The sequence below is a fragment of the Pristiophorus japonicus genome, chromosome 9 (assembly GCF_044704955.1).
Source record: "Pristiophorus japonicus isolate sPriJap1 chromosome 9, sPriJap1.hap1, whole genome shotgun sequence".
NCBI lineage: Eukaryota > Metazoa > Chordata > Chondrichthyes > Pristiophoridae > Pristiophorus > Pristiophorus japonicus.
Window position 1 is genome coordinate 83,968,199 of NC_091985.1, and position 27,036 is coordinate 83,995,234.

The 27,036-nt window shown below is 44.2% G+C and overlaps 1 protein-coding gene and 1 pseudogene across 2 annotated transcripts in view; both read right to left on the reverse strand.

Moving 5' to 3' along the window:
* LOC139273124 (neurexin-1-like) overlaps positions 1–27,036 on the reverse strand; it is a 2,375,046-nt gene that overhangs the window by 164,295 nt on the left and 2,183,715 nt on the right. The window lies entirely within an intron of this gene.
* Positions 7,185–27,036, reverse strand: part of LOC139272857 (sorting nexin-18-like) — a 77,303-nt pseudogene continuing 57,451 nt past the window's right edge.

A 27,036-nucleotide genomic window follows, 5' to 3' on the forward strand; every position in this document is an offset into this window, starting at 1 on the left:
ATAATCTTTACTATTGTACTCAAATCCTCTTGTAATAAAGGCCAACATATCATTGGCTTTCTTGATTTCTTGCTGTACCTGCACGTTAACTTTCGTGTACAAATACACTTTGGGGTCGAAATTGCTCCTTTCCTTAAGGGCTCTTAACACCGGAAAGTGGCGGCCACGTGCCGGAGTGCAACGGCTGCCGACCTTTTGTGTAATGCCGCCAATATAAAAATTCTGCTCCCGTTTTTCATCCCGGCAGTGACCCACTCCGTCCCCATCCCTCCCCCCACCCCCCGCTGCTGCCAATCCGTGCTAAGTGTATCATCACAGTGCGCACCACCGATCTACCCCCCCCCGACGGCGAAATTCCACCGTAAAAATCTTCGGCCTGCCTGACGGTGCCAAAAAGAGCTTTTCCCCAGTTGTCCAGTGAGGCTGAGGCCTTCTACAATGGTGGCGCAGATCCCCTTAAAGGGGAGGACCTACGGCCGCTGCCGCCATGTTTGTTTTTGTCGGCTGACTGCCATGTCAGCTCGACAAGTGTGCCCCCCAGTTCGACTGGACCACCAACAGGCAGCCTGGCACTCCCACTTGGGGGCCAGGCCGCTGGCATGGCCTGGTGGTCCAGTGGGCCGAAGTTTTAAAATCGTGAATGATGGGGAGAGTTGTGGTGACACAGCGTGGTGATGATGTCATCGCGGCGGCCACTCTGCACACCCCCAACGTCCGCCATTCAGGTGTCGCCACCGGCACGTATCTGCCCCCATTAAGAGTGACTTCTGGATCCGATTGAAAAAAAGCAAAGAGCGGAATTTCGCTCAACCACCGTGGCGGCAAAAACACACAAAACAGGGCGGGGGTCAATTTCGGCGCCCTTGTCTTATTTCTACAGTTGCTGATTGATTCCAGCATTTTATTCTTTTGTTCAGATTTTTAGAATCTACAGTTTTTTTTTCAGATGTCGAATTTTATTTGCTGCACAAATCAAATCTTGAAAAATCTTGAGTATGTATGATAATCCTTATTGCAACTAAGACATTTTCAATCTAACTGCATGAATTTCTCAAAGCAATAGAGTCCACCCACTATCCATATTTTGACTTGGACAATATTTATAAATGGAATCAATGAACAGAAGTCACCACTGGTAACATGCGTGCCAACCGTCAACATTTCATGCTGACAGTCAATGTTTTGGAGACATTTGAGTCGACCCATTTCCTATCCGTTCCGCTCCTACCATTAACGGTAGTAATTCTAGTTGATGCATACACAAATTCTTGTGAGAATAAAAGCTGCACCTGCAGAAGGTAGTGGTTGGAAATACTTCTAGTAGCAGGACTTTATTAGGAGTGCTGAGCGGAAGGGGTAGGGAGAAAATGGGAATGGGAAACATTTCCTGAGGTGACATGCCCTCACACCCCTAGAAATGCATCATCAATTAGAAAGACTTGCATTTATGTAGCGCCTTTCACGACCACCACACGTCATAAAGCACTTTACAGCCAATTAAGTACTTATTGGAGTGTACTCACTGTTGTAATGTGGGAAATTTAGTGATTTCAATATTAATTTATCTCCCTTTAAGCTTCCACGTACTTATGTTTTGTTTCCTTTAATAATAAGTGAAGAAATGTTGTGTATGCCTACAGTTTATGTTACAAACTCTGGGTATGATCTGATAGCCATTACAGAGATGTGGTTGCAAGGTGACCAGGACTGGGAACTAAATATTCGGGGTAGCACTGTTAATAAAGGATGAGATCAGTGCTATAGTGAGAAACGACATTGGCTCAGAGGATCAAGATGTTGAATCAATTTGGGTGGAGATAAGGAATAATAAAGGGAAAAAGTCACTGATGGGCGTAGTCTATAGGCCCCCTAACAGTAGCTGCACTGTTGGGCGGAATATAAATCAAGAAATAGTGGAGGCTTGTAGTAAAGGAACGGCAATAATCATGGGCGATTTTAACCTTTATATTGATTGGACAAAGCAAATTGGCCAGGGTAGCCTTGAGGAAGAGTTCATAGAGTGTATCCAGGATAGTTTCCTTGAAATGTACATTGCGGAAGCAACCAGGGAGCAGGCTATCTTAGATCTAGTACAGTGTAATGAGACAGGATTAATAAATGATCTCATAGCAAAGGATCCTTTAGGAATGAGTAATCATGACATGGTTGAATTTCAAATTCACTTGGAGGGTGAGAAATTTGGTTCCCAAACCAGGGTCCTGAGCTTAAATAAAGGAGACTGGGAAAATAGATTAAAGTATGGGATGGTTGATGAGCAGTGGCAGACATTTTTTCACTTACCCGGTGAGGCGGGGTGGTGAGCCCTGAGGGGCTCTTGCAGATATGGCCCTTACGGCTAAAGGGATCAAGGGGTATGGAGAGAAAGCAGGAAATGGGTACTGAAGGAATGATCAGCCATGATCTCACTGAATGGTGGTGCAGGCTCGAAGGGCCGAATGGCCTACTCCTGCACCTATTTTCGATGTTTCTATTTAAGGAGATATTTCATAACTCGCAACAAAAATATATCCCAATGAGAAGGAAAGACTAAGAGAAGGGATGACCATCTGTGGCTAACGAAGGGAATAAGGGATGGTATCAAATTGAAAACAAGGGCATACAATGTGGCAAAGACCAGTGGGAGGCCAGAGGATGGGGACATTTTTAAATGCCAGCAAAGAACGACTAAAAAAATGATAAAGTGAGGGAAGATAGATTATGAAAGTAAACTAGCATGAAATATAAAAACAGATAGTAAGAGTTTCTACAGGTACATAAAAAGAAAAGAGTGGCTAAAGTAAATGTTGATCCCTTAGAGGATGAGACTGAGGAATTAATAATGGAGAACAGGGAAATGGCAGAGACGTTGAACAAATATTTTGTATCAGCCTTCACGGTAGAAGACACTAAAAACATCCCAATAGTGGATAATCAAGGGGCTGTAGGAAGGGAGGAACTTAATACAATCACTATCACTAATGAAGTAATACTCGGTAAAATTATGAGATGAAAGGCAGACAAGTCCCCAAGACCTGATGGCTTACATCCTGGGGTCATAAAAGAAGTGGCTGCAAAGATAGTGGATGCATTGGTTGTAATTTACCAAAATTCCTTGGATTCTGGGGCGGTCCCAGTGGATTGGAAAACAGCAAATGTAATGCCCCTATTTAAGAAAGGAGGTAGACAAAAAGCAGGAAACTATGGACCAGTTAGCCTAACATCTGTCATTGGGAAAATGCTGGAATCCATTATTAAGGAAGTAGTAGCGGGACATTTGGAAAAGCAGGATTCAATCAAGCGATGTCAGCATGGCTTTATGAAAGCGAAATCATGTTTGACAAATTTGCTGGAGTTCTTTGAGGATGTAACGAGCAGTGTGGATAAGGAAAAACCAGTGGATGTGGTGTATTTAGATTTCCAGAAGGCATCCGATAAGGTGCCACATAAGAGGTTACTGCACGATAAAAGTTCACGGGGCTGGGAGTGATATATTAGCATGGATAGTGGATTGGCTAACTAACAGAAAACAGAGAGTTGGGATAAATGGTTCATTCTCTGGTTGGCAATCAGTGACTAGTGGGATGCTGCAGGGATTGGTGCTGGGTCCTCAATTATTTACAATCTATATGAATGACTTAGATGAAGGGACCGAGTGTAATGTAGCAAAGTTTGCTGATAATACAAAGATGGGTGTGAAAGCAAATTGTGAGGAGGACACAAAAAATCTGCAAAGGGATGTTGGGCCCAAATTTCCCCAACCTCTTTTTTCGACGCACTCTCCCGAGATGCGCTGACTTTGTGCGCTAGAAACGGCGCCGAAAAACGTACACACGACTCTGGCCGCTCTGCTGTGTGTCCCGGGTCCTGGCGCGGCACTCCTTGTGGAGTGGGAGGCGGAGCTACAGCCTTGCCGGCAGTGCCGGCAGCAGCGCGCATGCGAAGCAGAACAGTCGCACATGCGCAGTAGCTCCTTTCCATGATTGTGATGATGATGCCTGCAGAACGCGTCCCGCCCCTGTCCCAGGCTGAATGGCCTGTCGCACAGTCCGGCCCTTGAGGGCTGCAAGAAACAGGTTGGTGCGACTGAGTTTTGATCGGGGCGAGAGAGAGGGTGTCGTCTTTGGCTGCAGTCCAGTGGTTTGGACCGAGGATAGCTTGTCGTGTAGCGACGTTGCTTGCCATGCTGGGCTTGCTTTGCATTTGTTTGGTTGGGTGGTGGTTTGCCAAAGAGTCTCTGTAGTGCCGAGTGTTGTGTTGGACCTTGGTGTCCTTCCACACATGGCCCGCCTGGCTCTAACACATCTGCTGACCGCTGAGCGTGCGCCCAAGTCAGTCCCTGTACGTTTCGCCGCCGTCGCTGCTGCCTGCTTTTATCCTCCGACACTCTGCGCTGCCCAGCCACTGCTTCTGGCCTTTCTATCTCTCTCTCTCTCACTCCGATGTCACTGTCCCTCTGGCGCTCTCTCTCTCGCTCTCTCTCTGAATCGGGACTCCAGAATGGTGTGAGCCGAGCCCGGGCTCCAGTGCACTCATGCACCCACCACCCCCCTCGTCTGTTCACTTGTACTAGCCCGCCCGGGTTGGTCTTGAGGACAGCAGTGTGCGTGTTGTTGTGCTAGAGATACCGGCTGGCGCCGACAAAATTCCTTTCTGCCGACGACCCATGAGCCCAGGGCTGAACTCGGGTGTGTCGGCCGAGCTCTGATCTCCTTTCGGGGCTAAATGGAGTTGTGTGCGGTCCCTCACGCGAGGGAACCGAAACCCCATGCCTCAGCCAGGTTTCAGACTGCTGTTTTTAAAAACCGACCAAAAACCTGAAAAATGGGCAAAAAGGGAAAAAATCCCGTCCGTAAAGGGTTGAAAGTCGGTGGGGCGGCAGCTGCGTTCTCCCTCCCCTATCCTAGGCCAAAGGGACTTCCACACGGCCAGCCGCTGCCGAGTTTAGTTGAAGGTAGGATTTACTTCAGTTCTTTATTTGTTAATTTATTTACTTCACTTCTTTATTTTTTATTGAATGGTTATTAGTGCTTGTGCTTTGTTTGGTGCTTGGTGGTGCTTGAAATGTTGTTACTTGCGCCGATTCCTTAACTGTAAGTAAGGTCTTTCTGTGCGGACCAAAGTGGACACATATGCTGCTCTAAGTTAGTTTAGTACAACGTCTTTCTGGCCAAATTGGCATAAACGGTGTAAGTGGCTGGGAACGCCCCCTTTTAAAAAAAAAACTGACCTAACAATAAACCTAACTAACTCATTTACACTGGCGCAAATTAAATGGCCATATTTGCAACTAAAATTATACACCAGAAAAATCAAGTTACACTAAACAAAATGGTGCAACTCATGGGGAAATTTGGGCCCATTGACAGGCTAAGTGAGTGGGCAAAAATTTGGCAGATGGCGTATAATGTGAGAAAATGTGAGGTTATCCACTTTGGCAGAAATAATAGAAAAGCAAATTACAATTTAAATGGAGAAAATTTGCAAAGTGCTGCAGTACAGAGGGACCTGGGGGTCCTTGTGCATGAAACACAAAGTTAGTATGCAGGTACAGCAATTAATCAGGAAGACAAATGGAATATTGGCCTTTATTGCAAGGGGATAGAGTATAAAAGCAGAGAAGTCCTGCTACAACTATACAGAGTATTAGTACAGTTTTGGTCTCTGTATTTAAGAAAGGATATACTTGCATTGGAGGCTGTTCAGAGGAGGTTCACTAGGTTGATTCCTGAGCTAAGGGGATTGACTTACGAAGACAGGTTGAGCCTATACACATTGGAGTTCAGAAGAATGAGAGGTGATCTCATCAAAGCATATTAGATAATGAGGGGGCTCGACCAGGTGGATGCAGAGAGGATATTTCCACTCATAGGGGCAACTAAAACTAGGGACATAGTCTCAGAATTAGCAGCCGCCCATTTAAAACTGACATGAGGAGAAATTTCTTCTCTCAGAGGGTTGTAAATCTATGGAATTCTCTGCCCCAGAGAGCTGTGGAAGTTGGATCATTGAATATATTTAAGGCAGAGACAGATTTTTGAGCGATAAGTGAATAAAGGGTTATGGGGAGCAAGCAGGGAAGTGAAGCTGATTCCATGATCAGATCAGCCATGATCTTATTAAATGGCGGAGCAGACTCGGGGGCCAGGTGACCTACTCCAACTCCTATTTCTTATGTTCTTATGTAACTACTTGTTTTCATAAGCTTATAATCAGGGATGTTGTTGAATTGCTATCTTTTTGTGGCTGTGTCAGCTTTTTTTGTGGCTGTTGGCCAGAATTAACTAATTTTCTAGGTGGGTGCGTGCTACATATATAAGTCTTAATGCAATGAATGTGAATTAAATGTCTGGATTTTCTTGTCCCTCCAGTCCCATTGTGCTGGACTCTATACTGTAACGATAAAATGTATAGCGTTCTCTAGCTAGGAGGTATAGCACCCTGGATCTGTATTAAGAGACTGGCTGTATGAGGAATGCCATTTTTAACTGCACATGGCTGAATGATCTCCGCAATAAATAGAGTTAAGTTGAACGAAGAATGTTCAATAGACAATAAAATACATAGCACCGGAGAATCTGTCATGCATTGTTTGATAGCTTCAAACGTTTTGTCTTGTTCTTCAGACCATTTCCAGACCATGTCTTTATAAGTAAGCCATCGCAGAGGCTCGCTGAGGTCTGAAAGATCTGGCAAGAATTTTGCGAGGTACTTTGTCATGCCGACAAATCGTTGAACACCTGCGACATCCTGCGGTTTCTGCATTTCGTCGATTGCGATCATTTTGCTTGGGTCAGCTTTGAGTCCATCATTCGACAGTATGTGTCCCATGTATTTCACTTGGGAGTTCTTGTATTCAAACTTATCGAAGTTTAGTTTGACGTTTCGCTCTCTGCATCGCTCCATGAATTTGCATCATGATTGTGATTGGCCTCTTTAAGTGTCTCACCGCGTCCAGTGATCGAGATATTGTCTGCAATCTTGTCGACTCCATTTAGACCCTCCAGGTTCTGGTCTAGTTTCTGCTGGAAGATTTCTGGGGCAGGACTGATGTCAAATGGCATTCTATTATTTCGCTATCGTTCCCATGGAGTCTGGAAGGTAGTGAGGTAGGAGGACTCGATGTCGATTTCACATTGCAGTCTGCTTTAGTGAAGACCTTTACATTTGACATCTGTGGCAAGATGTCATTGATCACAGGAAGTGGATATTGTCCACATTTCAGGGCATTGTTCAGGTGTTGAGGGTCTTATCTTTCCATTTGGTTTTTGTATAGTCACTAGACTGGATACCCAGTCCGTCGGTTCAACAACTTTTGTGATGATTTGTCGTTCTTCCAAATGATCAAGTTCCTCTTTCAACGTTTGTTTGATTGCTGTTGGCAACCGTCTGGGTGGCATTACAGCTGGTGTTGCTGATTCATTAAGTTCAAAGTGAACTGTTCCTGGCATGTGTCCAAGTCCCTTATACACATCCGGATATGCATTGTTGACATCAGTTTTTGACGCTAGCAAGATGTTTGCCTTGTTTGTAATTTGTGATTCACATGGTTCATTTATCTCCGCGATATTCTGATGCTGCACTTGTATCAGTTGTAGCTGTTGAGCAGTGCATGAGCCAATCAGTGGTGCACTTTGGCCCTCAATGATCACAAAGGGCACAACGTACTTTTGCTTGTTCTTTGTATTTTCTAGTGTGGCACATTACAAGTCCCTACCACTGGAATGGTTGCATGCTTGTCATATAGTGACAGTGTTGTCTTAAATTCTTTTACCTTTAAGCCTTTAGGTAAGTATCTAAGAGGTAGCATATTGCACGTGGTCCCACTATCTATTTGCATTTTTAATATTTGACGTTTAATGGAGAAGGTAGCCATAATCTTGTTAGGATACTTTCTGTCAGCTTTGTCCTTGATTGTGCGATCAATTTTACCAAGCATCTTTACAGTCATGACTTCAAAATCAGAATCATCAATTTCTTCATATAGTACATGAACTTTTGACTTGCCCTTATATTTAGGCTTATGCGTAGACTTCTGCCTCAATTCAGTCTGCTTGCACTTTTGAGAAAAGTGATTTTATTTGCTGTGACTTGTGCAGGTCTTCTCAAAAGCTGGGCATTTAGTCTTTGACAGCTCATGTCTTTTGCCACAATATATACAATTGTTCGTGAAGTCTTTGTCTGCAATTTCTTTCTTTGTGGGTCAGGGTTTCTGTCTCTCAGGTTTGACATCTTCAGAGTCTAAATTTTTGATGAGCTTCATGGATTTCATTTGCGCAACTGTGATTTCTGTAGCTTTATAGAGCATCACACATTTATCTAGTGTGAGACTTGATTCTTGCAACAGCCTGTTATCAGATGTTCTGCAGACTATGCGGTCTCTGATGAAATCATCCCTCAAATTTCTGAAATCACATGATGATGCCACCTCCCTCATTTTCATGAGATATCTGTCAGAACACTCGTCGCCTTGTACACAGTTGGTAAACTGGTACCGTTCATAGATGATGTTGGTTTTACCTTTACATTGCTCTTCCCAGAGCTTCAAAATAGTATCAATTTCCTGCTTGTCTTCCTCTGATTTGTAGGGAAGATTATTGTGGATATCTAAGACATCGCTGCCAATGGCAGTGATAAACATTACAACCCTAATTTTATCTGCTTTTTCCAGCATATTCATGATAATTTCATTGCTGTCCCATAGCTGTTTGAATTTTTTCTAGTTGGCTTTCAAATCACCCGTCACCTGCAATGGAGGGGGAGGTAAATGTGCATGGGTGTTGGCACCGTGGTGGTCATGATAGCGCACTACAGTTTAGGAGTTTGAGTACGTCACATACATGTATACAGTTCAAATAACGAGAGGACTAGAACGTCTAATTAGTAAAATATCGTGGTCATGTATTTGTAGAAATATTTTTTCAATCAACAATAGCTGATGCTACCTTAAGTTTACTTTACTAATTCCTCTAGATTACTCTACAAGCTTATGACTATTTATCACCATTCACGGATCCATGCGCAAAATGTAGGAAGCACGCTCTACACTGCACTGCTTAACGTCGATTTCGATCGGCTCAATAAAGTCTTACAGTTCCAATATTTCGATCATTGAGGCGTTCGACGAAAGATCGAAAGTCTCTGCTTCGGACACCATGTATTTTATAGTCACTTGAACACTCTTAGTTCAATTTAACTCTATTTATTGTGAAGATCAGTCATATACTATTCCCTGGGAATGAGGATTGACAGTTGCCTGCTCTGAAGCTTTTGCAAAGGCGATTCTTGTATGGAATGCAAAGAGTCCACGAGAGAAATCGAGAGAACCAGAATGCCTTCAAAAGGTCTCCTATGAGAGACATTTCCAGATATGACAAAACATGCAGAATAAGAGGGTTATAAATTTAGGGCGGTGAGGAACAAGTTTAACACAGATGTCAGGAAGCATAGGGCCGATTTTCCTCTACGGGACCATGCTGGGCACCTCACTGGTGCAGCTTACCGATGGTGTGCTGTGCTTTTGAAGGAAGAAGCGCCCCCAATTTTTCTGGTCCAGGCCGTTTGCATGACCTGGGAGTCCTCCTGGCACAGGCCTAACCCCTAAGCAGGGCATTGTGCAGGGATTGCTGCCTCCGCAAAATCCTGCAAATCCATTGGCAGGATAGGCGCACCAACTTCAGTGTCCTCGCTCAGGCCAATATCCCCAGCATCGAAGCACTGACCACGCTCAAATCAGCTCCACTGGACAGACCACATCGTCCGCATGCCTGACACAAGACTCCCAAAACAAGCGCTCTACTCAGAGCTCTGACACGGCAAGTGAGTCCCAGGTGGGCAGAGAAAATGCTTCAAGGACACCCTCAAAGCCTCCTTGAAAAAATGTTACAACCCCAGCGACACCTGGGAATCCCTGGCCCAAGACCACCCAAAATGGAGGAAAAGCATCCAGGAAGGTGTTGAAGACCTCGAGTCTCTTCGCCGAGAGCAAGCTGAAGCCAAGCGTTAACAGCGGAAGGAGCGCACGGCAACCCAGCCATCCCGCCGACTCTGAGGGACTGCCTATGGTGATGATATTAGGTACCTACATGCTGTCTGTAGATTGTTAGCTTTCATCCAATGTGTACTGTGGCCTATAGTAATATTAGTAACTACTGAATCAAAAGACAATCAATATCGCAATGTTCATGTCAGAAATTGGTGTTCAAACGCATAAATATTTAAGTACAGGTAAATATTAAAAGTTCAGTCTATCTGTTTCTGCAAATGTTGCATTTTCATGCCCTATCCACTCCAAATATGTACATAACCAAAAAAATAGAAAAAGTAGATTTACCTTTGCATCATGGAGTATTTCACTGGTGTTTTCAGTACTTCTAGAAATCATGTGAATAATATTTTCCTTGTTCTTATGATCAGATTTGGCATATTTCAATTGGATTGAAATTAAGAGTGGAAGGTGTTAAATAATATAGCTCAGCACCCTAATTCACAATTAACTCAATTTACAGAAGTTCTGCTGAACTCCCCTGTAATTCTTGAACATAACATAAAGGGCGATATCTGCGTACTTTATAGTATTCCCTTCTTAACTTGTTTATGTTTTCAAATTGCTAGCTAGAGGAATCCTGGGAGCAAGCTTTTATGTAGAACTCCTGTGAAATTATGTCCCAAATATTACTCCATTGACATAGTGATTAGAAGTGCTGTATTTGTTCTCTCTTCCATCCCCAAAGCTTCTTTTATTCTCTCAGTTATTTACTTGATTATACAAGATATTTTTGTTCTCCCCCTTGATTTCCTGTGGTGGATTTGCAGTTCTTGCTGAAGCAATCTTTGACATAATGCTGTGCCAGGGAATTATTTTCCCATTGCCACAACCCCCCATGCCCATTCATGAAGTCACTGAAGTGGAACTTCACAATTGACATCGGGGGAGTTCTATACAAAACATCTGCTTCCAGGCCACCTCCAACCAGCAGTTATTAAGCTTAAAGCAGAGCAACAAAGAATGACTGAGAATACATCAATGACTATAGGGATCTTATTTTATACATTTAGGAACTGAAACTGAACGAAAGTAGCAATCTCAGACTTTTTAAAACTTCTCCTACAATGTTTCCATACCAACACAAACAACAAAAATACACTGTGGTATCCCAAATAACAAATAGATACTACCTAAGGTTATACTGTCAGACTAGACTAAATTCTAACATTATACATACAATGGGCCCAAGTTTCCACATGATTCGCGCCTGATTTTTAGGAGCAACTGGTGGAGAACGGACTATTTTAGAAATCGCAATTCTCCACATTTTTTTTTCTGCAGTTCTAGTCAGGTAGAACAGTTCTAGTTTAGAACAGAATTTTTTCTTCAAAAGGGGGCGTGTCCGGCCACTGACACCTGATTTGAAAATTTCCACAGTGAAAATGTACTCCAAACTAAAGTAGAATGGAGCTAGTGAAGATTTTTGTAGAACTGAAAAAACCTGTTCTACACATTAAAAAATCAGGCACAAGTTACAAATTAGGCGTCCAGAACGAGGTGGGGGGGAGGGGGGGGAAGGGAACTCATTAAATTTAACAATAAATCCTTATTTATACTTCTACAAATATTATACAAATAAATCCAACCTGAATAAACATTTATAAGCCAAGAAAAGATTAAATAAACCATCTTCCTACCAGTGTGAAAGTGCTTCAGCCAGGGAGAATTCTGCAGCCGTTCGTGCCGCTGAGCGGGAGGGGGAGAGAGAGAGAGGGAGAGAGGGAGGGAGGGAGGGAGATAGAGAGAGAGAGAGGGGGGAGGGAGGGAGAGAGGGGGAGAGAGGGAGAGGGAGGGAGGGAGGGAGAGGGAGGGAGGGAGAGGGAGGGAGGGAGAGAGAGAGAGAGGGGGGCGTCGGGTCGGGGAACAGGAGCGTGGGTCGGGTCAGTCGGGGGAGGGGGGGGAGCGGGTCGGGGGAGGGTCTCGGGGCGGGAGCGGGTGTCGGGTCTCGGGTCGGGGCGGGGGGTGGGGGGGAGCGGGTGTCGGGTCTCGGGTCGGGGGGGGGGAGCGGGTGTCGGGTCTCGGGTCGGGGCGGGGGCGGGGGAAGGGGGGGAACAGGAGCTGGCCGTGGGAGGATCCTCATTCACGCAGCCCCAGTGAGGCCATTGGGCCAGGGCTAGGGACTGCGTGCTTCGGGCCCCTCCCACACAGTTCGGCGCCTGGAGCTACTGCACTTGCGTGCCGACTGTAGCGCGCATGTGCAGAGGTCCCGGCACTGTTTTCAGCGCCGGGACCTGGCTCCGCCCCCCCACAGCTCATGCTAGCTGCGACGAGTGCCACAGGACCTGTAAGTAGGTGGAGAATACCGAGGATTTTTTTAGGCGCCGTTTTAGGCGCGAAAAACGGGCGCCCAGCTTGGAGGGGCGCCCGTTTTTTTTCTTGTGGAAACTTGGGCCCTATAACAATAGGGTAGCTTTCCTTAGAAACACTTCCAGACTACTTTGAAGACATTTACAATTTCATGGATAAGAAAAAACATTAAAAATCCAATATTTAACTCGATTTCACTGTACAATATTTCACTGTAAGAAGAGATTGTGACTGCTTTATCTTCAAAATGTAATCAAAATTAAGTGTTTCTTTGACTAGCCAACATTTTTGAGTCAAACATGTGGCTAGATGACTATTGCCCATAATATCAAATGTCAGAGACCATCTTGAGAGAGGCTGCTGAAGTTAGAAAATCAGGAGCAACGGCATCTTCTTCAGAATTCTCACTATCCTCATTCACTGGCCCAGATTTTGTAGTGGGTATGGCGGCGTACTCTCAGCGTATGCTGTAAATACCTCCTTGGAAATCCACGACCAGTTCGGTATTTCTGAATGTGCTTGGCAGGCCATCCGCACGCCCCATGAAAAGCCAAATTCCAATCCTGTAAATTGTACTTAAATCTGGTTTTCGGATTCCATTAAATCTGATTTCCGGATTCCCTTCAGAAATTATTAAAATCTAATTCTGTTTTGTGATTGGAGGACTATGCCCACGTAATCCCAGGTACGCATTGGCATAGGTTGCATCCCTGGGATCCACAGGCCATGACTCTGCTGTAAGAATAAAAGTGTTTATTAATGATTAAAATTGATTCTGTGTATGTATAAATGTTAAAAGTGCAGATTATACAGAAAGGCCTGTTTGTGTTGAAACAAAATGAAAGCCTACAGGTTGCCAGCATGAGCTGAGTTTTGAAACAAAAGAAACAAAATGAAAGCCCCCACAGGTTGCCGCATGGATTTTGTGTATTGGAAAGGCATTTAATCTAATCCAGAGATAGCTGAGCCAGGCCAGACAGCCACATGAGTGACGAGGGCCAATAAGGAGCTGCCCTGGAACCAAGGTCCAATCGTGAGGCTTTCAGAGGGACAATGGCTTTGAGAGATTTAAAAGAACTCAGCCAAAGACTTTTCTCTCGCTCTTGAACCAGTCAGCCAAAGGGAAGTAATGTATATCACTCTATAGGAGGTGGGTGGGGTGGCTTGACCCATCCACCTCCACGGAGGTGTGTGGGGGGCCTGACCCATCCACCTCCATGGCACGAACCTGGTATTGCAGTACTTCCAGGAACGGTGCAGTGGCTCTCGGCCTTTTGGCTAAGAGCATTGGCGCAGAGTGATCCTTGATGTGTGCAAGGTGACCTCTGGCGTTTGTGATTTGACAAAGAATTGGAAAGATTGGCTACGAATTAAAAAAAATATATATATCACTCTATTATAACCTCATTGTATCTGTTGCAACCAAGGTGGATGTGCATGTGTGTGTGTTTTTTTAATAAACTGTTTCAAGCGTTTTAGAAGAATTGTCTCACTGTCAAATTTAATGCCAGAGATTTAGAAATCTTACAATTGGTAGAGAATGTGGGCAACTGGCGAGACAGCTTTTTGATGATTCTTTTGAGCAATTGGAAATCTCGGGAGTTGCGATTCTAATCCGTGTTGAGAGTATAATTGAAACGATTAAACGGATTGGGAGAAAGTGCGTTTTAAAAGAGAGAGCAGTTGTCTCGATAGTTGTAACTGTTTAAGTGGGGTGGGTTGGAACTGCTTAAGTAGTTATATTCAAAAGACACAGGATGAAGGGATCAGTCATGGACAGAAAGCCAACAATAAAAAGTAATGTTGAGCTAGTTTATCAGGAGAAGTTGTCCAAAAAGCTCCCGATACAAGATATAGAAGAGTTAAAGGCACAGACACGGCACGAGGGTAGACCTGCGTCATTTGGGGAGATGGTGAAAATTATCCAGGAGAAGGTAGATAAGGGAGAGATACGGCTAAAACTGCAAACAGCCTTGTGGATTTCAGCACATTTTATTGTGCCAGGAGAGATGAGGAATTAATGAGGCAAGACGCCAAAGTGATACAAGATTTTAAAGAATTGCAAGTAAAAGAGATTCAACTAAAAGAAAGAGAGATTGAAGGTATAAAACAACAAAAGGAAGAAGGCCTCCAACTTGTGAAGCAGTTAAAAGAGGGAGAAATACAGCATTTAAAACAAGAAATTGGCCAACTAAACCACAGTATTAAGCAATTAGAAAGAGGGGCTGAACAGGCAGCTTCACTGCTACAGCAACAAAGCCTTTCAAACTTAAATGCCACCGCAGCCGTTGTTGAAGCAAATGAAAACAAATTGGAGTTAAAAAAATATAAATTGGAAAACTTGAGGCTCCAGCAAGAGATAGAAGATGCTAGGGGTTCTTCATTAGGGGAAGTAATTAAGAAGCCACATAGGGAAGTAATTAAGAAGCCACATAGGAAGGCAGACCACTCTCAGTGCCAACTTGAAATAGCAGGGCTAAAAAGTAAGTTGGGGAGCAGCAGGCCCTGGTATCCGCAGTAACAAGGGGAGCCATAACATGCCTGTGTACCTGCCCTGGGAGTAATTGATGGGATGGTGTAGAGGGAGCTTTACTCTAGAAGAGGAAACGGGGGAGACAGATTGGGAAGAGGAAAGAAGTCAGTATAATTCCCAGGAGGGTGGTGCAGGATGGGATACCATGGAGCCAACCGTAGCCGTAATAACCATTTCTTTACGACGTAATACGCACAGCAACATCACCAGTAACCATACAGACTCATGGTCCATATCCGGTGCTGACGCCACTGCGTGTAGCCACGAGCTGGGGCCCATTAATGATGGGGATGACCCACTGGAGGTGGGCAAATTTCAGGAGGGGTCACCCCGAGTTGGAAGAGAGAGACTTAACACGACTCCTCTTCTTGGCCTGTTCTACTTCCCTAAAAGATAATCTGCCAGAAGCAGTCCTCCAGCCTGGCACAGCGGCCGATCCACTCATGACCAAGATCCTAAACCATTTAGGGATCCGAAACTTGAACTTAGTGGCTCTGCTTAATCAGACCAAGCAGAGAAACAAGAGCCTTCAGTAATCGCCTGTACGATATCTATCAACGTACACAGAACCAGGCACCCGCAAATGCTACAGTAGGAAAGAATCAGGATTAATTTAAATCGAGGTTCCTGACCCAACTCCACCTTTTAGTTAAAACCACCCTGGGAATAGCCATGAGGCCCACCAATCAGTGGATAGATATAGAGACCAGTGCTCAAAGAGCCTGGGAGATGGTAAAAGACCAGTTAAAGAGGAAGTCACCACAAACTGCAAATAAATCAGTGTCAATAGTGGAGGGACCTCGAAACTACTCCTTTAAGGGACAGTGCTTTAATTGTAAGAAGGTAGGCCATCGAGCAAAAGACTGCAGCAGACCCAGACCAGTACTGAACCATGATGCAATGCACAGATACCTCCCGAGGGATGAATCCAAGCCCTCTGGGACAGATCAAAGATTGGATAAATTGATAACCCTCATACAAACCCAAATTGCCACGCAGAGGATGCAAAATCATTTACCAGTGCACGCGATCGCCGATGCACACTCATTAGAGAGACCCATTCCAGATCGACCCTATGACAGGGTTCGGCCCCCAAAGATTGGTCGGAAGTGGGGTTCCGATGTGATGGTAGCGGGAGATCAGTAGTCCTTTTTGTCTTAAAAGGGGGCAGACAGCAGATTATGCTTATCGATACTGGTTCAGCCGTTACCATCATCCACATCCCATACCCTGAACGCCATGTGGCAGCGGGCAAGGGTTACATGACCCTTAAAGGGTTTAACGGTGATACAACCACCGCGCATATAGGGAAGGCCGCTGAACTTCAGTTGGGAGGCCTCACCAGTAAGGTCCCAGTATCTATGCTGATGACCACCCTCGACGGTTAGGGGGAACTTTTGGGACAGATGTGTTGGATCAGTATGGCGCGGTGATAGATTATAATCAGGACTGTGTTTGGATGGGATTGGGAGATAAGGCAGGAGTGATAGAAATTTCAGATGCTCACTCAGTTTTTGCTATTAAAAAGCCATCTGAGTGTGAGGCTCCAGGGAGCAAAAATGAAGCTGTGGCAAAACTAATTCAGGAACACCTAGCGGTGTTTGCCATGTGCAAACATGACTGTGGAAAAATGGCAGGCGAGGAATCTATTGAGGGACACCCCCCACTCATTCACTAAACAGTATCCCATCCCAAGGGAGAGTCACCCTTACAACCGAGACACCATAAAATCCCTAGTTGAGCAGGGTGTTCTTAGGACAGGCACTTTCATGACCAATTCACCCGCATGGCTAGTTAAAAAGCCTGATAGCAGCTGGCGACTGACTATTGATTGCAGAAAGTTAAATTCTGTAACTCCAGCCTGCTCACCGGTAGTAAGAGAAACTCCTACCATATTATCTCAAATTCCTGCTGGTTCCAAGTACTTCTTGACCCTCGACATCACCGATGGATTCTGGAGTATCCGTGTTAAAGGGGAAGACCAGTACAAATTTGCGTTCACATTTGAGGACCAGAGCTAACCTGGACATGCTTGCCTCAGGGGTTCCACAATACCTCGACGATATTCCACAAAAGAATGGCTGCAATTTTCAAAGTCTTTTCCCGCCCTATCTGCTTGCTGCAGTATGTAGACGACCTACTGCTGGTAACCGACAGCATGGAGGAGCATATCTCCCTTTTGCACGAACTTTTGACATTGTTGGCTCAGGCGGGACTGAAAGTGAATCCCCATAAGGCTCAATTAGTTAAAGAACGGGTCACCTTTCTCGGAGTGTCCATTTCTCCAGAGGGATCATTCCCCGACTCTCACAAGGTCGAGATAATACAGCGACTGCCATTACCCACTTCGAAAACAGCCCTACAATAATTCTTGGGTTTGGTGGGTACCAAAGGAACTTTATTCAGGCTTTGCAGAGTATGTAAAGCCCCTGTATGATTTAATAAAACTGCAGGGTGATGACATACGCCTGGCATGGACTGAAGCCCACACCCAGTCTGTGGCGAAATTAAAAACTGCAGTGATACAGGCTGCATGTTTGATCCCTCCTGATCCCATGCAGCCCTTCCATTTGGAGGTCAGGGCCACAGAGCAAAGCCTCACTGCAGTTCTGTGCCAAATGCGAGCTGATCAACTGCAGCCCATTGCATATGCATCTTGAATCCTGCAGGGGGCAGAAGAGACGTATACTACATGCGAGCGCCACCTACTGGCTGTCTTCTGGTCGGTACACCACTTTACCTTTATTACTGGATTACAGGCTACAATCCTGTACAGCGGACACACATCTCTGAAACTACTGATGAAACCTGGAGATTCGCTGGTTTCCTTGCAGCGCCTCAGCAAATGGACATTGGCATTTATGGAAAGAGACATTGATACCATTTCCAAACCCACCACATTGCTGCCACAATTTATGATCTATGAGGGGGACCTGCATGAATGTCTGTTATCCCGATTAACTTTGAGACCCATCCTGTGTAGAAAGAGCCCATACAGGGTGCCCCAGATGTTGACATCGATGGGTCCTCATATCACATTGAAGGATCCCCTCACACCAGATATGCTGTGGTATTGCCAGAAAGAACCATCCAGTGAAAATGCATCAGGCAGTCTTCACAATATGCAGAAATCACTGCATATTGTACGATAGATGGTAAGGCCCTGGTCTATGGGCCCTGGTTACGCTTGCTCTGGTCATACCTTAAACAGCGATCCCAGCCCTGCTTCATAGGAAAGGTAGCAGCCCTTAGAAAAGGGGGTCTACATAGCGAGGGAAATTCCAGAGCAGCCAAGGATGCTGCGATTGATGGGGAGATAGAGGATATACTTGTTGAGCCCTGCAATGCTGTTAGCAAGGCCTCTCCAACAGATCACATAGATTTAAAATCCTTGCAGCAGCAATACTGGTCATATGCTGTTGTAAGCGTCTGGCAGGAGGAAGGCAAACCCCTTCCTAACCAACAGCCTGGGCTCCCAATAGCATACTAGCCACTGCCCCTGACTCAGATGGACAACTGCTGATGTTCAAAAGAAAGCCAAACGCCTGCCCGATGGTGTGTGTTCCACCAGAGGTGGATCAGGAACTGCTCTCCCTCTTTCACTCCCACTCCACAGCAGGGCACTATTCAGCCCTGGTAACCTTCTACAAGGTAGCATCCACAGCTTGGTGGCCTTCCATGAGGGAAACAATTGACCAATATGTGGCACGATGCCTACCATGCCTGCAACACAATCCTCCCGCATGCACTAACCGAGTCTTGCTTCAAAGCGCACCCCCGCCTCAAGGGCCATGGACTCACCTCCAGATAGACTTCATTGGGCCACTTCCACAGGCACAAGGCAATTTTCAGCATGCCCTAGTGGTGGTGGATCAATTCACTAAATGGATTGAAGCATTCTCCTGCCACTCCAACACCGCAGTCACAGCAGCCAAAACACTATTGAATCATGTGCTTTGTAGGTGGGGAGTACCAGTACAATTGGACAGCGATCAAGGTTCACACTTTACCGGCAACATTTTTACCCACTTGCAGGAAATGTTGGGGATAAAACACAAATTACATATTGCTCACCACCCCCAGTCATCCAGAGAGAGCGAAAGGGGGAACAGGACCGCAAGTTAATGTTAAAAAAATTGTGCGCGGACCACCCCACTCAATGGGCCAACATGCTGCCAATTAGCTCAATGGCAATGAGGTCCACACCTCATAGAACAACAGGGGTCTCCTCATATCAGGCCATGACGGGGAGGCTCATGAGAACACCAGGCCACCTTACATTAACAGGGATGAGTCCCCTGACAATGAAAACATGTAGTTCCAAGTGGCTGGAACAAGTGGTAGTCACACTGATCAGATCAATTGAGTTGTGGCCACCAAATTGGGGAAGTCAAGAAGACAATTTTAAAAGGTGCTTTGACAAGAAAGTATATCCCTTTGAATATGAGGTGGAAGATTCAGTAATGATTCCAAATTATGGGGAAAAAGAAGCATGCCTTTGAGCCCAGGTGGTGGGGACCGCATAAGATTATAGACCGATTGAACCCCGCGGTTTATTTGATTCAGTTACCGGGGAAAAAGGGTGTTAAGTACAAGAAGTGGTTTCACATTAATCAGTTAAAAACTGCCAAAAGAGTAAATACTGCACTGATCTTGTTTCCCACAGACCATGTTACGGATCCTCACGATTGTCAGGACGATACCGGCCACGACCGAAGCCGAGGGAAGATGGAGAAGCGGGAGCTGCAGCATGACTCATGAACATCATCAATCATCAATGTGCTGTGAGAAGCGACGGTACACTGAAGATACGGGAAGGGAAGAGTCTCCGCTGGAGATGTTATTGGACGACAGTAAATCCTACGTGGCCTACACCTTACGAGATGGGGACCAAGTCAGGCCAACCATTTTTCTCTCTCTCCCTCTAAATGTCTATGATATGTGATCCCTGAGGAGATAAACCATATGAGGGGTTAATAAGGATATTTCCCCCTCAAGGTGGGGAGTTTGTAAGAATAAAAGTGTTTATTAATGATTAAAATTGATTCTGTGCATGTATAAATGTTAAAGGTGTAGATTACACGGTGTTGAGATAAAAAGAAAGCCCACAGGTTGCCAGCATGAGCTGAGTTTTGGAACAAAAGAAACAAAATGAAAGGCCCCACAGAGCTGCTGCATGGATTTTGTGTATTGGAAAGGCATTTTATCTAATCAAGAGATGGCTGAGCCAGGCCAGACAGCCACATGTGTGAGGAGAGCCAATGGGAAACTGCCTTGGAACCAAGGTCCAATCCTGAGGCTTTCGGAGGGACAATGGCTTTGAGAGGTATAAAGAACTCAGCCAATGACTTTTCTCTCTCTCCTGAACCAGCCAGACAAAGGGAAGTAACGTATATCACTCTTTATTATAACCTCATTGTATCTGTTGTAACTAAGGTGGATGTGCATGTGTGTGTGTGTGTTTTTAATAAACCATTTCAATTGTTTTAGAAGGATTGTCTCACTGTCAAGTTTAATGCCAGAGATGTAGAAATCTTATACTGCCCTGCTACTTGCAGCATCAGACTGCAGGTTTTTGCAGGAGGACCGTCATAAGGTAGGTGCATAGTCCGTTTGCAGTTCGGAGACGGACTCCAGAGGTTCGCCTCCAACAGCAATTTTTAGCGCATTATTTAATTCTAGCTTGGGTGGGCTCACAGCTTTGATGGAGGTTCGGGTGATCAAAGAGTCAACTGCGATATAGTCAGAATGAAGAACATCAGCAAGGATCAGTTCAACTTGCTGAAGTCACTCCCAAGCTCTCTGCAGCTCAGGTTCAGCCTCAATTTCTTTGGGCTGCACCAATTTCTCCTCTTTACTGACCATATTCGCAAAGCAAAAACAGTTTACAATGCTGCTCTGAGTCACAAGATTCCAACTTCTAGCAACAAGATTCATCCAGCAAACTGATCGAGAATTCAGTCTTGGCTTTGTGAGCAGCTAGTCTTTTTCTAGCCAAAAACTTTGATAGTGACTCTTCAGAAGCTTGATAACTCCAGTATCCATTAGCTGAAGCTTAGAAATTGTATTCTTTGGAAGACCAACAAGTTCCACATTTGTTAGGACAGATATTTCAGGATACACAGGGCAGTTACCATAATGATTAACATGTTTCTACATTGAGGTTTGAAATTTTATTCCAAAGATTGATGTACCCCTCATAAAATCGTAGAAGTCATCCAAGATCACTGATTGAAATGGTAAATGATGCCTCCATGGAAGTGTTGAATATTTTTGAAACATCTTGGCTGCTCACTTTTAGTGATGTAGAGAAGAGGAAGCATCTCCAGAATTGTCTATGTTGGTGTCCAAAATAGGAGTCATGTAGTGTCAGCTGTGGCTCAGTTGGTAGTACTCTCGCCTCTGAGTCAGGAGGTTATGGGTTCAAGTCCCACTCCAGGGACTTGAGCACATAAATTTAAGCTGATACTCAAGTGCAGTGCTGAGGGAATGCTGCACTGTTGGAAGTGCCGTCTTTCAGATGAGACATTAAACCAAGACCCCGTCTGCTCTCGCAGGTGGACGTAAAAGATCCCATGACACTATTTCGAAGAAGAGTAAAGGAGTTATCCCCGGTGTCCTGGCCAATATTTAACCCCCAATCAACAGAACAAAAACAGATTATCTGGTCATTTTCACATTGCTGTCTGTGGGAGCTTGCATTGCGCAAATTGGCTGCCTACATTACAACAGTGACTGCACTCCAAAAGTATCAATTGGCTGTGAAGTGCTTTGAGATGTCCGGTAATCATGAAAGGTGCTATATAAATGTAAATCTTACTTTCTTTCTATGTGCTCCTTGCTCTATTTCCCACCAATGCGCTTCCTGTCATGAACGATGAGAGTCACCCCTGGCAGAAGCTTCCAGAAAAGTCCTGCATCATCAAGCTTGAACATCACTTTTGAAGGAACACAGGCAGAATTGATGAAAGTCATCGGATTGCCATTTCAGGAGTCACTTCATTGGTTTCTCTGACCAGTTGCTTATGAGTTATGGCAAGAATATTTCTAAACCAGATTTCTTCTGTTAATTTGACAGCTTTTTCCAGTAAAATTTGATCTGAAATTCCAGAGAGATGTTTCATTGAGTGCTCCCATCAACTATTTAAGAAATTCTGTTCCAACATTATTGTGTTTGGAAGTGGGTAACTAGTTCAAGTCACTTCTGAAATGGAATCCAATGGAAAGTGGTAAGCCTCATCCAAAATTGGCTCAGTGACAGGAAGCAAAGGGTTAATGGGTGTTTTGTGACTGGAAGGCTGCAGGGCTCAGTGCTACTACTATTTATCACTGATTTAGACTTCAATGTAGGGGCATGATTAAGAAGTTTGTAGATTATAGAAAAAATAGTTGTGTGATTGATAGTGAGGAAGAAAGCTAAAGACTGCAGGAAGATATCAATGGACTGGTCAGGTGGGCAGAACAGTGGCAAATGGAATTCAATCTGGAGAACTGTGAAGTAATGCATTTGGGGAGGCCTAACAAGGCAAGGGAATACACATTAAATGGTACGACACTGAGAAATGTAGAAGAACAAAGGGACCTTAGAGTGCATGTCCACAGATCCCCGAAGGTAGCAGGACAGGTACATAAAATGGTTAAGAAGGCATATAGGATACTTTCCTTTATTAGTCAAGGTTTGGATTATGAGCATGGAGGTTGAACTGTATAAAACACTAGTTTGGCCACAGCTAGACTACTATGTACAGTTCTGATCACCACGTTTCAAGAAAGATGTGATTGCACTAGAGATAGTACAGAGGAGATTTACAAGGGTGTTGCCAGGACTGGAGAATTTTAGCGATGAAGAAAAATTGGATAGGCTGGGGTTGTTTTCTTTGTCACAAAGGAGGCTGAGAGGAGACTTAATTGAGGTGTATTAAATTATGAGGGACCCAGATACAATAGATAGGAAGGACCTGTTTCCTTTAGGAGAGAGTTCAATAACCAGGGGGCATAGATTTAAAGTAATTAGTAGAAGGATTAGAGGGGAGTTAAGAAGAACTTTTTTCACCGAGAGGGTTGTGGGGGTCTGGAACTCACTGCCTGAAAGGGTGTAGAGGCAGAAACCCTCATCACATTTAAAAAGTACTTGGATAGGTACTTGAAGCGCCGTAACCTACAGGGCTATGGACCAAGAGCTGGAAAGTGGGATTAGGCTGGATAGCTCTTTTTTGACCGGCACAGACACGGTGGGCCAAAGGGCATCCTTCTGTGCCATAAATTTCTAAACTTCTCTGATTCTAAATCTCTGCTTTGTACCCATTTCAAGACAGAATCCCGTTCAGTTTTGTAGATTTTGCTGACGGCTGATTGAGTATTGGAGTGGATTTTCGGACATAGCAAAGCATGATGTGGTAAGCCGACTATCTGCCTTGCCACGAAATGAACATTGTACCAAGAAGCCTATCTGCTGTCCGCTGATATGAACTCTGCAGCAACAAGTGACTCATGGCCAGGTGCAGGCCACTGTTTAATAGAAAGCTTTGCAACAGAATAACTAACCACAAAAGAAGATAAAGAGGAAGGGCCCCCAAACTCGCGCCATGCTATCAGGTTTCACTAGGACTAAAAAGTTGTGCAATAATATGATTGGTTGTATGTAAATGAATTGCGTTGCCATATGGATCGATTGGTTGTATGTAAATGACTTTAAGTGATTGTATTCCGCCCTCTGTAAACTGCTTATAACCCCGCGGCACCAGGCACTCGGGGAGAAGGTGCTTCGCAGGTGGCGGGATCTCAACTCTTCTCCCAGAGCTCTGTTAGCAATAAAGTTGTCTCTCTTACCTTTCCAGAGTCTATGTGAATTTATTTTCACTAACATTGAGTGATATATTATTTTGCTAATTCAGTCTGTGACTTTGAATTTTTGTCTAGAGTAATGATAATATTGTACTTGTGGCTCAAATTCAGAACTTTCTTTTTCTTTATTCTGTTTCCACAATTATAAGAGCTTTTACTGGTGCTCCACGTCTGCACTGTAACAGCCTTTCCTAAGTAATCAACATTTGTAGGAAGCCCGCCCTTGTACGAAGATAGCAACAACTTCCATTTATATAATACCTTTACTATAGTAAAATATCCCAAAGCGCTTCACAGGAGCATTATGAAACATAATTTGACACCGAGCCACATAAGGAGATATTAGGAGAAGTGAGCAAAAGATTGGTTAAAGAGGTAGGTTTTCAGGAGTGTCTTAAAGGAAGACAGAGAAATAGGGAGACGAAGAGGTTTCGGGAGGGAATTTCAGAGATTCGGGCCTCGGCAGCTGAAGACATGGCTGCCAATGATGGAGCAACGAAAATCAGAAGTCAGAATTAGAGAAGTGCAGAGATTTTGAAGGGTTTTGGGCTGGAAGAGATTACAGAGATAGGAAGGAGTGAGGCCATGGAGGGATTTGAAAAAGGATGAAAATATTAAAATTGATGTTTTGCTGGTCCAGGAGCCAAAGTAAGTCAGTGAGCGCAGGGGTGATGGGTGAGCGGGACATGCTGGATGTTAGGATACATGCAATAGAATTTTACAGGAGTTCAAATTTATGGAGAGTGCATAGTGGGAAGTCAGCCAGAAGAGCATTGAAATAGTCAAGTCTAGAGGTAACAAAGGCATAGATGAGAGTTTCAGTCACAGGTGAACTCAGGCAGAAGTGGAGACGAGTGATATTAAAGGTGGAAGTTGGTGGTCTTGGTGATGGAGAGAATATGAAACTCTGAAACTCAGCTCAGGGTCAAATAGGACACCGGGGGTGTGAACAGTCTGGTTTAGCCTCAGACAGTGGCCAAGGAGAGGGATGGAGCCGGTGGCTTGGGAATAAAATTTGTGGTGGGAAATGAAGGCAATGGCTTCAGCCTTTCCAATGTATAATTAGAGGAATTTTCTGCTCATCCAATGCTGAATGTCAGACAAGAAACATGACAAATCAGAGGCAGTAGGGCGGCGTGTGTGTGTGTGGGGGGGGGGGGGTGGGGGGGAGAGTGATCAAGAGAGGTGTTGCTGTGTGCTCTCAACGATGAAGAGCAAACAAACCAATCAGGTTCATCTGTAATTGTTAAAGTTTTCACACGGAGTGTGCACGTGAACCGTGAGAGATGAGAGATGCTCACTGACCGAGAGAGAGAGAGAGAGTTACAAAATGATAGAGAGAGGGAAAGAGAGCTACACATTGACAGAGGGAGAATGAGCTACACACTGACATAGAGAGAACACTGAGCAAGAGAGCTACACATTGACCGAGAGAGAGAGCTACACACTGTGATATAGTTGCAGAGAACACTAACAGTACACACTACAAAAGGGCTCCTTAACCAGAACTGTCATCATATGACCTTGCCACAGGACCTTTTATTATTATTACATCAGTAGTCCACTACGTGGAGCTCTATAAAATTCTCCCTCCTTATTGAAGAAGTAATCATAACAAAATAATCGTTATACATAACTTGTATGGTATACACAAGAAACAATCAAAAAAATTCCCCGTATTTACAAATCAAACTTAACCACTGGTTTTCTGTTTTGAAGAGGATACCTTCGTTATTGAACAGAACTTTCCAATCTTGATTTAGGACTGAGACTCATTCTAGGCTGAGCCTGAGGAGAGTTTTTCTCCAAGGGATGACCTTGATTTATATTTTGACTCTCTACAACTTTTGATTGTTTGTCCGCCTGACTCGGACTCGGACATAAATTCTGACTTTCTCTTAGACTTGTTTCTGGAACATCTGAATGAGGATTTCCTACTGGTACTCTACTTGTAACAAGACCATCTGACTCATCAGAAATAATTGAATCATTCCATCATTCAACTCCTTCCACATTTGTAGATAAAATATGATCAATGTGAACAAATCTAGCTTTACCATGATCAAACATATTGACCAAATATGTGCGAGGGTCACATATCTTCACTACTCTTCCTGATAACCATTTAAACATTTATGGTGATGGTTCTTCATTCTCACTTTCTGATTGAATTTCACACTTCTCTCTCTTACTCTACCTCCATCATGACTCTCTTTCTGTTTTGATTGTTTCTCTTCTACTGACTGTGCCAAGTTTGGCTTTAACAAGAACCTGGTTTGTGGCTGTAGTTTGAGAAACAACTCTGTTGGTGTTCTACCAGTAGTTGTATGAGGAGTATTATAACAAGTAGTTGAAACATTTGCCAGTTTATGGTCCAACGATAACTGCCATTTCCTTCGATTTGGATCCAACATTTACTTGATGAGGGCATGTTTTACAATTTGTACTGTGTGCTCTGCTACACCATTTGAAGCAGGGAAGTACAGTGGAACATTTGTATGTTTCACATCATTTCCACTCATGAACTGTGCAAATTCGTCTGAACAAAATTGAGGCCCATTATCAGACACAATTTCTTCTGGGAGGCCATATGAAGAAAACAATCTTCGCAAATTGTCTAGTGTTTTACTTGTTATTTTCCACATTGGAAACACCTCGAATGACTATCAATCATTCGGAAGAATTGGTGTCCTTCTAGCTCAGCAAAATCTATATGTAACCTTTGCTACATCCTGAGATGTCATTTCCATGGCTGTAATAGTACTGATGGTGGTTTCTTGCTCACCAATTGATATGTTGTAAGTGACTGATGATAATATCTTTATCTAAACCTCACCACCATGAGTAGTGTGTGCAAAATCCTTGATCAAGCACATTCCCAGCTGCTGGTCATGAAGATCTCCGAACAATTTGGACCTGAACTTATTTGGAATAACCACTCTTGCTCCCCACATGATACAGTCTTTATCCACTGACAATTTATTCCTATGAATGAAGTATGGATGAATATCTTCCTCTGATACCTGGTTTGGCCATCCATTTTCTATGTAATCATACACCTTTGACATAACTGGGTCATGTTTGGTTGCTCTACCAATCTCTTCAGCTGTGACTGGCAGTATGAAAAATAGAACATCTCTTCTACCTTAGAGATAATGTTCTTAGTTTCATTTCCACTCGAAAAATCTCATTCTAATCCAGCTTCAGTGATCCCAACCAATTTCTACCTATCAATACAGGCTTGTCTCCTGCCATTCCTATGAGAGGCAAGCTCTGAAACGGATCCTTGTATTTCACTGGTATGATG